General features: G+C 38.2%; 1 long non-coding RNA gene and 3 other non-coding genes across 4 annotated transcripts in view; 3 read left to right on the top strand and 1 right to left on the bottom strand.

Moving 5' to 3' along the window:
- LOC130915405 (uncharacterized) overlaps positions 1-12,463 on the bottom strand; it is a 20,138-nt gene extending 7,675 nt beyond the window's left edge. Inside the window, exons 1-2 of the long non-coding RNA XR_009063088.1 lie at positions 12,301-12,463; positions 11,829-11,976 (exon numbers count right to left, since the gene is read on the bottom strand). This is a non-coding gene — a long non-coding RNA (uncharacterized LOC130915405). The remainder of the gene's footprint in view (positions 1-11,828; positions 11,977-12,300) is intronic.
- On the top strand, positions 8,971-9,089 carry LOC130915496 (5S ribosomal RNA). The gene has a single exon (XR_009063104.1). It is a non-coding gene; the product is annotated as a 5S ribosomal RNA (ribosomal RNA).
- On the top strand, positions 9,437-9,555 carry LOC130915488 (5S ribosomal RNA). Its single transcript, XR_009063097.1, has one exon. It is a non-coding gene; the product is annotated as a 5S ribosomal RNA (ribosomal RNA).
- On the top strand, positions 9,899-10,017 carry LOC130915498 (5S ribosomal RNA). The gene has a single exon (XR_009063106.1). It is a non-coding gene; the product is annotated as a 5S ribosomal RNA (ribosomal RNA).

The raw sequence follows: 12,463 nt of genomic DNA, 5'->3' as shown, positions 1-12,463 counted from the left end.
ATGTGACAAAGGGAGTCAAATGACTTGTAAGGTTGCGGAAAGCATTTTACTGAGATCACAAGCTCATTATACTATACAAAAAAATATAGAAAAAAAGAGCGTATTGACAACGGCGAACGCTCTCTGCTCTACTTGCTCTGATCCATACTGTTGCTATGACGATGTACTTTTTCAATGCTGAAAAGCTAGTTGTAGTACTCACAGTTCATCACTGCTGTACTATACTGTAAATTCGCAGAAGCTTGAAACGATAGTTCAAAAATTGAATACACATTTTCCCTACTTAACATAATTCAAAAAGGATTCATTGAATTTCAGTCACTCCTGACGTCACACAAACCAATCAAACGTTTTTTTTTCCAATGTGGGCGTCTAAGAGAAAATCATTTATTGCTAATCAAATGTAACTGCCTCTTGTGTAATAAGCATACTTCATTTGTGCACCTTCCTATTGCACAAGAAAATGGTGCTATGATGCAAAGCATTGAAATAAACATATTTACGATGAGATACGCCCACCCTTCGTCACGACGAGAGTTTTATTTATCAAGTTAATATTCCAGATAGATGACTGTGTTATCGTTTTAGCCGCACAATAGCTGTTGAAGACTGCAAAAACTTTTATTGTTTTTAAATGAAAAGCAGAGAAGTGAAGAAAAGCTCCACTAAGGATGGATTACATTGGACGTACATCGCCGTCAATGGAAGCTAAATAAAAAAAATCCCTGAAAGATTATATGGTATGATTTCATTTCCATGGGCTCAAAAATAAATTAATTATGCATGCACTGTGACTGAACAAGAAATGCAGGCATAATAAAGAAGATCATAAAGAACAGTTGGACTGCGTTTTTAATAAAAGAACTCTCAACAGGGAGAACTGCTCATTAATTGCCATTGACAACGCTAGACGACCAATCCATTTGAAGTGGGAGGGTGACAGCGAATGAATTCGTTCATACGTCTTTTAGTGATAATCTTACTCTTGGCTTTACATTTTAGGTGGAAAGCAAAAGCAGATCTATGTATATATAAATATCTCATTTTCATTTATTATAATCTAATTTCAACAAGGAAAACAAATCAGAGAATAATTACATTTTTATTTACTTATATTTTCTTTCCAGATTTTGTAATGTGATTATTAATTCATTCACACCCAGCCATTGTCACCGGAGCAAGGCCCTTCGCTGTCAGCCGTTTTACTGAATTTTGACTGCTTTTGCAAGGCCCACAGAAAATTCTGTTCTATTGCCATATAAACATGGAACCCACCAAAAGAAAGATTAGACTCTCTTCTTTCAGCAGAAAAAAAGTTAGTTCATATCGATTTCCATTCTTTAGAAATCAGCATTAGAAAATAGTTTAGTTTGAGCAATTTTCCAATTTATGATGAAAAAAAAAACAGGGAAATTGAGCTTTTTGTAAAAGCATACATTTCAAACATAACTGACTTTAACACAGCGGTATTTTGCTTTTGTGACATCCCAAACATTCAAATAATGTTTTCGTTCTACAAAATATCATAAAAAACAAGACAAATAGAGCTTTTGATCGCAAAGTAACTATTTACACATAACTAAACTATTGAACTGTTGAACTATTGGCGCACATAACAACGGGGAAGGCTCTTGGCTGCTCCCAATTGAATGAGGTGGCTCCCAGTAATCTGCTGAGTCCGGATCTAGATCGGTCTCATTTTTTTCATCATCTTCATCGTTGGTTTCAACCTCAGGCTCAGGAGTAACGCAACGTGAGCTCCGCAGAACGCGTGTGGAACCTGACGCTGTTGTGGCCATCACCGTCTGTCTCATCAAGATAGATTTTTTTGAATCCTTCTTTGACGATGGTTTCGTTTTCTTTTCAAAGCACTCCTCCAGTGTTGTTTGCCTTTTTTCTGATCGTTCTCCACATTTTTCTTACGCTTCTTTACAAGATCCCTCCAACTTTTCCTCCGTTTCCTGACTATTTTTCTTCACTTCCTTTCTTGGCCCGAGATGAGTTCTTACAAAATGCGCTACTGCCCTCCAGTGGCCGGTTTTATTGCTTTAAAATGAGTTTTGAGCATTGTGCACCGCAGTTTAGGTGCAACAGAACCTAAAGATGCCTCTTGTCAAAAAAAAAAACGCAAAAGACGCATAAATACGTTTTTGGGACACCTAAACAATTAAAAAGAGAACATATTTATAGGTTTTTGGGAGCAAATGAGTTAAATAATAAAGACAATATTTGCTTTAAACATTTTTTTTGTTTATAATATACTGTCATGGCCGAAATTATTGGCATCCCTGGAGTGTTTTCCAGAAAATTCAGCATTTCTCAAAGAAATTAATGCAATTACAAATATTTTCAGTATGAATGTATATATTTCTTGGATATGCATTGGAAAAATACAAAACAGCTGAGGAAAAAAATCCAAATTGACACAATCTTAGACAAAACTCAAAAAATGGAAAAGGCTGGACAAAATTGTTGGCACCCTCACCTCAATGTTTGGTCATCAACAAGTTTCGTGCACCTCTCAGATGGAATTTTTTACCTTTATTTATTTATTTATTTTTTTTGCGAACTGTTCCAGGTCTCTCAGATTTGAATGGTGCCTTCTTGCAACAGAAATTTTGAGATCTCTCCAAAGTGTTCAATATGATTTAGATCCGTACTCATCAATGGCCACCTCAGAATTCTCCAGCGCGTTGTCTCTTAACCATTTCTTGGTGCTATTTGAGGTATGTTTTGGGTAATTGTCCTGTTAATACACCCATGACCTCTGACGCAAACCCAGTTTTCTGACATTAGACCCTACATTGCAGCCCAAAACATTTTGATTGTCTTCATATTTCATGACTCCTTGCACACTGTCAAGGCACCCAGTGCCAGAGGCAGCAAAACAACCCCAAAACATCATTGGATCTCCACCATGTTTGACTATAGGCACTGTGTTCTTCTCTTTGTATGTCTCATTCTTTTTTCCTGGCACTAGGCACTGGTCTCCAACCATTTCTTGGTGCTATTTGAGGTATGTTTTTGGGTCAATGTCCAGTTGGAACACGCATGACCTCTGAAGCAGACCCAGTTTTCAGACACTACACCCTACTTTCCGGCCCAAAATATTTTGATAGTCTCCATATTTCATGACTCTTTGCACACTGTCAAGGCACCCACTGCCAGAAAAAAGAATGAGACCTAAAGTATTTTTCTATTTAAAAAGAGAATATCATATTTCTATTTTTTTTTTACGTATTATATATATGTATTAGAACTTTAAAAGTGAATGTTTATTGTTTTTTTCCTTTTTTATTTTCTAGTTTGAAAAAAATACTTTAAAAAAATATTTTTTTAAACTAATAAGTGAATACCCTCGCTACTTCGCGATTCAAACATCGCGCCCTCAGTCCATCGCGGATTTTTTTAAACTAAGAAAAATAAATAAATGAATGCAGAATTTTATAGACAGGTTTCTGAGGTCCTTCCAATTTACTTCCGCATTTCTGTTCGCAACTTCCGTTTTACACTTTCTCTAACCAAAACAACAGTGGAGTTGGGTTGGTATTGCTCATCAAAATCCCTCAAAAAAGACAATATGGAAATCCTGCATCGATCTGCCATCATCGTGACATTGGAGGACAACATGAAGAAATGTCGAAGAATAGCCACAACCAAAATAGTTTTGTATTTTATTAATTTCAATGGCGCCTGGCCTTCCAGGCATCCTCTCGGTTGTTTTGTTCTGTCGGAGCGCCGCTTGGCATCATGCCGCCAGCGCTCCGACCGTGCTGTCCGGCCGTTCATTGCTGTTGAATCGGGCTGCTTGTCTCACAAAATGCGCTACTGCCCTCCAGTGGCCAGTTTTATTGCTTTAAAATGAGTTTGGAGCCCTGTTTTTTGCTTCTCAGATAGATCGGAAGCTATAGACTCTTATTGTAAAAAAAAAAAAAAAAAAAAAACGCAAAAGACGTATAAATACGTTTTTGGGACAATGAAGCATTTATGTCATGTACTTCCTCAATCTAAGTACATTTAGGCTGAGACTTGAGTGGAACAACACTTCTTTATTCAGTGTGCTTCTAATCACATGTGCACACGACTCATCACTTAGTGTGACGTTCTGCTGCTGGTTAGATTATGTTTTGTTACAGAGCTCATTGTGGGGGGCATTCCTGACGTCGCACCTGCACTCAATGCACGCTCATCAACACAGCATTTAAGCACGGCTGATCCCGAAGAAAGCTGCCGAGATATTGCTTGCTGATCGCCATTGCATTCTCGCACTATAGCCTCGCTACTCTCGCGTATTCCTGCCTAGGATTTTGTTTGTTGTGCTGCCCTTCGGCGAATCTCTACCTTGTGCAGGTATTTCAGTATTTGTATTTACCGGCTATCTGCCTGTTGTCTCAGTTACCCTCGAGTTTGCATTATTGAGCCCCGTCGACCTACTGTCACGGATCCTTTTTGTTTTTCTGCCTTTCCGCAATCGCGTGTTGTTTTTCGTTAGTACTTAATAAACCCTTGTATTACTGAGCCCCGTCGACCTACTGTCACGGACCCTTTTTGTTTTTCTGCCTATCCGCAATCGCGTGTTGTTTTCCGTTTGTTATTAATAAACCCTTGAACGCCATCCTCGCTTGTTGTCTGCTGCTTGGTCCAACCTTATTTCCGTATTCGCGGACGTAACACTTAAGTTCCTTTTTACCGTAATACCACAACAACAGGGGGCACGCAACTACGGCAACAGCAGTATGACATAACATGTTACATATTATATTCGCCCTGCCAGATCAAGTGGATTGTAAGTCTATTGCCGTTAATGACCACCCTTTTAACATACTTCTAAAAGCCTCATCCTTGTAAATATTATGTCACGCTAAATATTAGCACTCCACAGCCAATAGTTTTGAATGAACCACAGTCATTAGACAGCTCCCTCGCTGTGACTCGCCAATGTTTAATCAGGCTCCCCGGGACCAACTTGCCTCTTTGGCCCCCATCTGCACCGACATCATCCTCCTCCTGGCAGGCTAAACACTCCCTTACACAAGCCCACTATCGCCTTCTACAAGTCGGGAGTCCATTTCGCTCCCTTGCTGATTATTCCGGCTTTTATTTCAACGCTGGCGTGCTTTCGGACACCTATAATTGCCCATAAAAATAATATAAAAAAAGAAGATAAAGCGCCCTGGAGTCTGGAGAGGGTCATGTAATGGAGGGGGGAGAGGCAGAAAAAGTCCATAATTGTGAAATATTTCCCCCTGCAGGGCCAACAGACTCTTTGGTGAGGACCCTCGCTCGTTTAAAACTAACACCAAGTGGTGTCAGCTTGATCTATCACTGAGTGCACCACACATACACACATTGGCATCACTTGTTTTGCTCAGCGGGGTCCAGCTTTTTGGTCCCCACTCAGATTTATGTTCCCACAGAACAATAGGCAAACACACACTTGCTTTCTTGAGTGCAATTTAATTTCATTTAATGTGTGATAGCAAGTTGAAAAGGCAGCTATAGTGCAGGATCCAGTAGAGTCGATCTGATAATTAGTGCAAGAATATAAAATAGATTCATGTTATATTACGGTTGGGCAAAACTTGAAAATGTTTAACTGCTACTATTCACATGGGATCTTTGCGATTAATCTCAGTTACCGTAATCGCAGTGTTGAACCCACACAATCCATTAAAAATGGCAACGTTTTCTTTTATTTACTTCCGCGGGTTGCTGTTGTTAGCTCCTGACGGAAACGATAACGAAGAACGAATACAAAGTAGAGGAAAAGCAGATGTATATTTTGGGGATTAACTGAGTACTGTCATGTTTGTGTGCGTTCTCAGTTCATTTTTTTCATTCAGCACCTGATTGAGCCAGATGGACAGGGCCATGCGACACACCTGTCGCACATAAGGAACGCTCAATATTTAAGGACGCCTGTCACCATTTGCAAGTGTCGGACAATTGCTTGCTTAGTTGCGTTGTTTGTATTCGTGGTACACCTTCTTTTTGTGCTAGGATTTTTGTTTGGACTTTGCTATTTTGTTTTTGCCCTCTCTGGCCATCGACGGCTTTCCCTTGGTTATCTCGCCGACTCAATTCGGGCCTCTTTTTGTTTGTATTTTTCTCTTGGTTTTGGGATGTTCCCTTGATTTATTTTTTTAATTAATTCTACACAAACTTCCACATCTGTGATGGATCCATATTTAACGGCTCGCCATTTCATAACAAGTACATTCAGCGTACGCGGAGATGAACGGGAGGGGCTTAGCCCCTCCCCCCCGGTGGCCGAAGATGTCGTTGCCTTTAATTGCCTTTTGAATACAGTGATACCTCAGCTCACAAACATAATTGGTTCCCAGAAAGTGTGTGTAAGGCGAAAAGTTCGTCTTCCGAACATTTATTTCCCATAAGAAACCATTAAAATGAGAATAATCCGTTCCCAGGTCCCCATAAAACATAATTTTCTACTAAATAAGCCTTAAAACTACACAAAAATATACCTTATTTTATGTATAATACATGTGCTATTGTATTGTAATTAAAGAAATAAACTGTACTGTATAACAAAGTCGTTTTATTTACCTTTGTGATGGTAGTTGATGGCTTGATGGAATGGAGTGGGAGGAGGAGGGAGGGAGGGAGTTACTGTTTGGAAGGAGAGTCACCTTCCAACCTCCGGTGTGCCACACACGCACCCTTAATAGCTTCCTTGTTCTTAAGGATGGTAGCAATGGTAGACTTAGCGTACTGGTACTGGGACGCTAAGTCGCACAAACGCACACCTCGTTCGTGTTTTTCAATGATCTCCTTCTTCTGCTCGATCGTAATTTTCTTTAATGTCTTCTTAGGCTTAACACTAGCCTGTGGTGGGGTCTTTTTCGGTCCCATAATAGCAAAAGTACACTCAATATGGTCCAAAATGTCTATCAAACACAAACCACGTCCGCACTCAACGAAAGGGAGGGGACGAACTGGGACGCCGTGAGCGTGCGTCAGCTTCTCATGGCGCTGTTCGACCGCGTGGTTTGGTTCGTCCGCCGAAAACTAGTTCGTCAGCAGAGACTATATGCTCGCGAATTTAATGTTCTTGAGGCGAAAAGTTCGTGAGCTTAAGCGTTCGTGAGCTGAGGTATCACTGTATATGAATTTAAAATTAAGACTGTTGCAGGGGCATTACCAGGGGGGGCAGCGGTGGGCAGTGCCCACCCACGGACATGCTCTGCCCACCCAAAGAAAACTGGATGCAGTACAGTCTAGGATAGGAGTGGTAAGGGGTGATAGGGGTGATAAAAACAGTGATGTATGTATGGCGGCCGCCGGCCGTCCAGAGCACCAGCCGTTCTGTGATCTTCCAGAAGCTACAGATTACCAGTCCGCCCTAATCAGTTTTATAGGGAATTTAGATTGTCTTCCAATATTTTGTAAGGATAGAATTGACCCTACCATTATTAAGTGAATTATTTTCATTGTTTATGCTTGCTAATAAAAACCAGACATTTACTATGGAAGTTTTCAAAATGTTTTTTTAGTAGTTTTTGAAAACAAAGGTTTCAATTGAACAGTGTATCACCTGAACCAATGCACGTAAAAGTATCAGTCGATACAGATTTTATTTTGCATTGATCATTTAGGCTATTAATTAATAAGGTTCATATTCATGTAGGCATGTGCCGGTATGAGATTTTGACGGTACGATAACCGTGAGCAAAAATACCGCGGTTTCACAGTATCACGGTATTGCAATTATAGCTCCAAAAATTTTGAGATGTATGGGTTAAAAAAAAAAAAAAAAATCAATTGAACAGGATTTTTTCAAAACATGTTTGCAAATTGGAACATGAATATAATGTGAAAATAAATAAATTAACAAAAAATAACAAATATTATATAAAATTAAAATAAATAGAACCTAGACTATACCCACAGCTCAAGTTGCTCAATATTAGAGTAAGAACAAAATAATTGTTATAAAAAGTAAAAACACTTCTAAATAAAATTAAAAATATATACTGTATGACTTTTTTTTGAGGAGGGAAGCTCAAGTGAAGTTTCGCCATTTTCAGCCACTGTGTCAACTCTAGTCTCCATGATGCCATGCCTTTGTGTTAAAAAGAACAAAGAATTCATAAGTTAATAAGTTAGTTAAAAATGTATAAGTTAGTTTTATAAATTAGTTAAAATGTAAATATTGTTGAGGAAAGGTTTCATCTAAAAAAATAAATAAATAAAAAAAAGTGAGGAGTGAGACCTCCTCTCTCAATTAGCGATCTTTGACGCGATTCTTTTTCTTTCCCCCTTTCATTCAAGCTTTTCTCTCACTCAGCGGCTGTGAGACATAAAAGAAGCTGCTCTCCCAGTTTAGCCTAGGCTAACATTCGTCTTTGTAAGTTTTAGTTAGTTTGTATATTGAATTTGAAAGGAAAATGTGTGTTTTGTTTTTGGCGAACTTTTTAATGGTGCTACTGCTATCCTGTTGAACCTAATCACACGTGTAATAATACAATTGTACAACGTTTTAAATGTATTTATTTGTATATTTCACCACGATTTGAGAGCTCAATAAATTGAAGAAAAGTACGCCTTGTGTTTGGAGGATTTGTTTTTGGGTTTGCTGGCTGTTTAGTGACACTCACGGCAACAAACGGGAAGGGGTGAGCGGTGCCGCACCAAGCCACTTTGGCTGCATTTTGGCACATGAAAAATAGCGAATACCGTACTAAGGTATGACAGAAAATTTTAGTGGTTTTGAAACCACGACGTTTTCACACCACGGTAAACCGTGAAACCGGTCTATGTCTATATTCATGAGAAATGTGGCCCTGACCCCAGTTCACCCAATCTGTGGTTTTATTAATGTCCCGTCCCCAGCAAAAAGTGTACAAGCAGGTTAAGCTGTTATATCGTGCCTACCAATGGTGAGACCAAACCGATGCTGTCACTTGAAACTGCTATGTTTTAAGTACGTATCTTTCAACCTGTTCAATCGCTTACGGCCATACTACCCTGAGAACGCCCGATCTCGTCCGATCTCGGAAGCTAAGCAGGGTCGGGCCTGGTTAGTACTTGGATGGGAGACCGCCTGGGAATACCAGGTGCTGTAAGCTTTTAAAATTTTGATATTGTTATTTTAAAGTTGAACTGGCTGCTATCTTTAGCTACCTCAGGAAATACACATCATACGAGTATATCATTGTACTGTATGTTAATGTAAATACAGTACTAAAAAAAGTAGACGTATATTTTTGGGATCAACCAAGTACAGTGAGGTTTTTGTTTTTGTTTTTTTTTATTTCTGTTTCGGGTTTACATTGAGTTGAGTTTGCTGCTAGGGTACTTGGTATCGATGAACCCTCCATAATGTAATGAGTCAGGGAGTGAATGCAAATAAACTATCTCTGATATCACTTGTAACTGCTATATTTTATAAACATATCTTTCAGCCTGTTCAATCGCTTACGGCCATACTACCCTGAGAACGCCCGATCTCGTCCGATCTCGGAAGCTAAGCAGGGTCGGGCCTGGTTAGTACTTGGATGGGAGACCGCCTGGGAATACCAGGTGCTGTAAGCTTTTAAAATTTTGATATTGTTATTTTAAAGTTGAACTGGCAGCTATCTTTAGCTACCTCAGGAAATAACACATCATACGAGTATATCATTGTACTGTATGTTAATGTAAATACAGTACTAAGAAAAGTAGACGTATATTTTTGGGATCAACCAAGTACAGTGAGGTTTTTGTTTTTGTTTTATTTCTGTTTCGGGTTTACATTGAGTTGAGTTTGCTGCTAGGGTACTTGGTCTCGATGAACCCTCCATAATGTAATGAGTCAGGGAGTGAATGCAAATAAACTATCTCTGATATCACTTGTAACTGCTATATTTTATAAACATATCTTTCAGCCTGTTCAATCGCTTACGGCCATACTACCCTGAGAACGCCTGATCTCGTCCGATCTCGGAAGCTAAGCAGGGTCGGGCCTGGTTAGTACTTGGATGGGAGACCGCCTGGGAATACCAGGTGCTGTAAGCTTTTAAAATTTTGATATTGTTATTTTAAAGTTGAACTGGCAGCTATCTTTAGCTACCTCAGGAAATAACACATCATACGAGTATATCATTGTACTGTATGTTAATGTAAATACAGTACTAAGAAAAGTAGACGTATATTTTTGGGATCAACCAAGTACAGTGAGGTTTTTGTTTTTTAAATTTCTGTTTCGGGTTTACATTGAGTTGAGTTTGCTGCTAGGATTCTTAGTATCTATGAACCCTCCACCAGGATAATGTAACGAGTCAGGGAGTGAATGCAAAAAAAACGATCTCTGCTATCACTTGTAACTGCTATATTTTATATACGTATCTTTTAGCCTGTTCAATCGCTTACGGCCATACTACCCTGAGAACGCCCGATCTCGTCCGATCTCGGAAGCTAAGCAGGGTCGGGCCAGGTGCTATATGCTTTTTATATTTTTTAAGAAACTCAAAAGACATAAAAATGTGAGAAAAGCTTGTATTTTTAAAAGGCATTTTTTAGGGAAAGTGACAGCTTGTTTAAAAAATATATATATATTAACTAGAGCTGCAATGATTAATCGATTAACTCGAGTATTCGATTAGAAAAAAAGGTTCGAATTAAATCTTGTTGCCTCGAGTATTCGTTGAATTAAAGTGGCGTTGTAATGGTTTATTTTGAAAGTGTATTTTGTTTTATTGATTAGGGTGGATACACCGCCCTCTGGTCTGCCTCATTTCACACGGCTGAATCCAACTGCTCCGTGTTAAGACCAACGTGAGTTAATGTTTTTTAATGTATTTGTAATTTAGTTTATAGATATATTTAGCCATTTTTGTGGGAATATGTGTCTCAACCATTTGATAAAAAAAAAAAAAAAAGTATTTTATAGCATTTAACCGAGCAGACTTTTGCAATGTAAGTTAGCCAATTGCTCTTTTGTTGTGCATAAGATTAATTTTTTTCATACCGTTTGAGGCTTAGCTCAGTTTAATTTTTCATGTTGCTTATCCGATTACTCGAATATTCGAACTAACTAGTTCATCGATTAATTGACTACTAAAATAATCGATAGCTGCAGCCCTAATATTAACATTTGGTAAACTAGTGTGGCTACATGACCCAAAATGTGTACTGTAAGCTTTTGTAACACCTATGACATGATTACAGTCAAATTTATTAGGGACTAGTGCTAGGTTCGGCTACTGAAGCAGTAATTTGCATAAAACAAATAAATGACTCGGAGAAGTTATGGTTTTGAACTGCTCTCCTACTTTTTATATATAAACAACACATACAACATACATGCAATTAACATAGGATTGAAAAAATACAAATTTCAAAGAAAGAAATGTGTTCCCTCATTGGTAATATCTAAATTTCTCTGTTTCCTATCTTATAACCAGTTATTTTTGATTATTTGTAGGATCTACTTATCGACCCGGGTTGTTTTTGTTTTTCAGATTTCTAATTTTTCTTTTTAATCAATTGATTTCTTCAACTTCCTCAATTTTATTGACAATGTTTAGTTTCTATTTTGAGTTTCAATATTAAATTTTCCCCATCAAATGCTATCATTTTGTTGAACAAGAAAATTCTTACGTCAATAACACTAAAAGTATTAAAGACAGATGCAGAAAAAATAAACTAGTCAAAAATAGTAAACTCAAAACAATCCAGCAAAAGGCTGAATGACTCCAATAAAAAGGAGTCTGTCTGTCCGCTGTATCAATGTTTTTTTTTTTTTTTTTTCAGTTGTTCTAGCTGTATTCTTGTGATCCATAGGGGGGAAATCCTCCACTGCGTAACAAAAATATGGTGGATCCTACCAGGTTGAAGGATGTCAAACAGAAGTCTCGCTCCTGCGTGAAGCACAGTTCAACCGATCGTCTTTGGATTAGCTCGCCATCTTGTATCTCGGTTGGAAATTCTCTTTCCAACAATATTTCAGTCACTTCTGAATGAAGCTTTAATAGCCTATCGAATTAACAAAAATACATAAATAAATAAACTAATTCGCACACTTAAGAGCTCTAAATACGGTTAAAATTAAAGTTATCGTCGAGTAAAGTCAACAATAGTGCATTGACGCACGTTAAAAACGACAGAGCAGGTGGCTAGGCTAGGCTAGGCAAAAAGGACACATTTTGCGACGTCATACGCACAATTAACCACCAATTCTTGGTTTACAGCAATCGTGTAACAGAAATATCACGAATTAGACACTTTTAACATACACTGACCAATTCAATATGAACGAAAATATTCAACAAATATAAGTAAGTAGAATTTCTAACTCACCAAGTCCCTTTCAGCAAGCAGTTTGTCACCAAGATGAACAGTGCTTGTGAATAATCCAAAATACACCTTTCACAGTTAAAACAAACGTTTTAGCATCATAAATTAGATATTTTGATATTGATATTTTAATCTTTTAGCAGTAACTAAGTGGACTCCCCGCTTT

Source organism: Corythoichthys intestinalis, chromosome 4 (genome assembly GCF_030265065.1).
Source record: "Corythoichthys intestinalis isolate RoL2023-P3 chromosome 4, ASM3026506v1, whole genome shotgun sequence".
NCBI lineage: Eukaryota > Metazoa > Chordata > Actinopteri > Syngnathiformes > Syngnathidae > Corythoichthys > Corythoichthys intestinalis.
The sequence above is the reverse complement of the archived record's forward strand: the minus strand, read 5'-3'. Positions and strand labels throughout refer to the sequence as shown.